Here is a 3205-nt window from a genome sequence, read left to right on the forward strand (position 1 = left end):
GTCTTTGTACATCCGCACAGTCTGAACAGTCAGCTGGGGGTAGGGATAAACAGTATACCCAGATGCCATATTCTAGAGCGCTTCCATTTTTGAGCAGGTTAATTTTCATTCTGTTCCGAGTCCCATAACCAGTAGGCAGTATTCATGCTGAACGAATGGAAGCTTGCAGGGGTTGCCATATTTTCCTTAGATGCAATTATTACGAAGTGATACAAGTAATATATCTCCAGAGTTATTTCTACAGTGTTTATAGAGTGCCTTAATGGGTTATCTGCTCTTAATGATTTATTGATTCACTTGGTTATTGGTTAGGAACTGAGTCTATATGTAGGCTACAATGCTTCTTGCTTTAGTTCCTTCTCTGCAATAATATAATTTCCAAATTTATTTTTATTTCACAGTCCTGGGAGGTGGGTAGAAGGAAAAGGTCTACATTGAAAGAGAAAACTAAGGCAGAGGTTGGTTAACATGCTATTGGTTGAATAGCTAACTACTAAAAAACTGGGCTTCCCATTTTGGTGCTTTGAAAACAATGCTATGTTTTAAATACAAATTTTAATTAAATTTAGTTGATTTACACTTCACTGTTTTGAGACATTGGTCAATATTATGGGTATCATTTTTCTCTTGTGTGCACTTTCTATTTTAAGAAAAAGAATTTGACATGGTTATTCTGAAGACAAAAGCATTTGAGATATAAAGGTACTCAATGCGAGACTAAAGTGTGCCATTTTCATTTAATTTATATCTAATTTTCCCTAAAAATGTTTCCTAAAATATAACTACGTTTATTTTAAAGTTTATTAATTTCCTTTATCTGGACTTTTTTTTTTCTTGCCAATATTACTATGTAGCTCAGTTTGGCCTCAAACCCAAGCCTTCTGTCTCCTCCTCCCAAGTGCTGGATGGCAGTTATACTCTGGTCAACTTAGTACGCCTGTTGGAAGGGACCAAATTCAGGGCCTGCTGTGTGGTGGGAAAGTGCTCCTAATCACTGAACTGCATCCCCAACTCAATTATTAATCTTATAATTGGATTACAAAGTTGTTTGATTCAAGCAAAAGTAATATTGTTACTCTTTCTTATGTAGAAGTTGACATAAATAAAGGCAAGTATTGAATGCCACCAGATATTGGCTTTCTACAGAAAGAGGCTGTAAGCCTAACATGCCAGGTATAAAAATGACTGAGCTGTGGCTATTTAAGATGTTGATTTAATTTTTCAATTAGTTATAGTGTCAAGTTGATTGTAACAACAGTATATTATGAATCTGGTATCAAATCAGAACAGAAAAACAAGAACTATAATAAATAGTATAATTTTTCTAGTCCTATTTAAACAGTTATATCAATAGGCTTTTTGAATGCTGGACAACAAGCTAATTAGCCATTAGTAAGTATTAAAATGAAATTTCTATAAAAGTGAACACAGGTGTTTTATGCTAGACTTGAAGTTGCTGACAACACTAGTGGCAATATCCTGAATAAAATTATGCAAACATGTATTTGCTTCCTACTGTGGGAAAGTAGTCAATGTAAGCATTGTGATCTTATTCAAGGCCAGAGAGTTCGTAAAATATTTTCCATAGACAGTACAGTTGCAGCTGGCCCTGTCACTCTAGGAAGAGAGCGCACTTAAAAAAAAGATCATGAAGTAATTTTCAATTCAGGAGCAGTACTGTAAGAATGAACTAAAAATCTACTCATTAAAGTCAAAGAAAACCTGTGTTTCCCCCCCACCACTATTTTTAACTTAGGTGGTTTCTTCAGTGTCGTAATTCCAGTTTGCTTACCCTACCCTTGGGATTGCAGAAAAGGTGAGAGTGGTAAGTTGGGGCGTTTTGGGAAAAAAATGTCTTTAATGGTAATAAGGGGGGGAAAAACTAGATGCCTATAATGTACATTTCCATGGCTTCACTTAAGTCATTTCAGAGTTGTTTCAAAGGTGCTTATTTGTTGTCTATTTCCCTCCAGCATAAGGGTGTCAAGCACATAAGTAAAATGCTTGCACACCAGTGCATGGAAGACTGCCTTCATTATTAGTTCAAAGGCAATATGTCATATGTGGCTTTTTGTAGACCACTGGCCTAAGCAAAGTCAGTGTTTCTAAGGACAATGTCTACAGATGAGTGTCTGATACCATATGTGTCTCCCACATCCATCCTTCTTTCCTGGCATCCAAAATTTTATCTTGGGCTATGTATAGCCAATTTTTATTTATTTAAATTATTTCATTTTATAACAAAATGAAATCCAACAGCCATTTGGATACCTGCAATGTGCTAGTAGCTTTGCTAGGGATGAGGATAGGTGGGGGTCAGGGTAGGGAGAGTGGAGTTTAGGTGTTAGTTTTAGGTGATTCTGGTGATAAAGCTCAGGGTTTTATTCTCTCTGTTCTGTGGCCAGGTTTGTAGAGAAAGAATATTTTTGTTCACAGGTTTATAAATCTAGTAGGGTAGATTTATAAACAAATAGCTTCTGTAGTGTTAGATACATAAGAGGTATAACTATTGTTGTCTCTCATAAAGTCAGTGGACTTTTAGAATGGCCCAAAGACCAATAGGTATTTTTAAAAATGCCTGAGAAGCTCTCTATGTTATTAGGTATTACTACAAAGTGTACTTCTAAGTGGGATTTTTTTTTTCTGCTTTAAATTGTGCCCTGGATTCCCTGTGAAACAGACACTCTGCAATTACAGATCATTCAGTTTTTCCAAATGTCCCATTCAACCTTGAGCCCTATCTCACTTACAGACCCACATCACCTGTGGTTGTTCAGAGAATGCTAAAATGTGATTTAAATTCATTCATATCCTTCCTCCCCCACCTTCCTCATTCTTCCTAATTGCTCAAGTTTCAGCAACACTGGCCACCTCTAGGCCCTGTGAATCCCCAAAACCTTAAACATAATGCTCTTTTGCTCTTCCCTCTGTGCCTTCCAAGTTTGGGCAGGTATCTGTTTCTTTAAAATTTCAAACCATCTTTTGGTAAGTTCTCTTGAATTCATAAACCCCTTTCAAAATTGGCTACTCAAATCAATACTAATCTCGCCTCCCACTGTCAAGGATTACTCAAGTGAAATATGTCATGTCTAAGACTATATACACTATATACACACTATATACTATATATAAAGTATAATATATACTAAGCATACCCACTATATAGTATATATAAAGTATAATGTATACTAAGCATACAACATAT

Source organism: Megascapheus bottae, chromosome 12, assembly GCF_031878675.1.
Source record: "Megascapheus bottae isolate mThoBot1 chromosome 12, mThoBot2.hap1, whole genome shotgun sequence".
NCBI classification, from domain to species: Eukaryota; Metazoa; Chordata; class Mammalia; order Rodentia; family Geomyidae; genus Megascapheus; species Megascapheus bottae.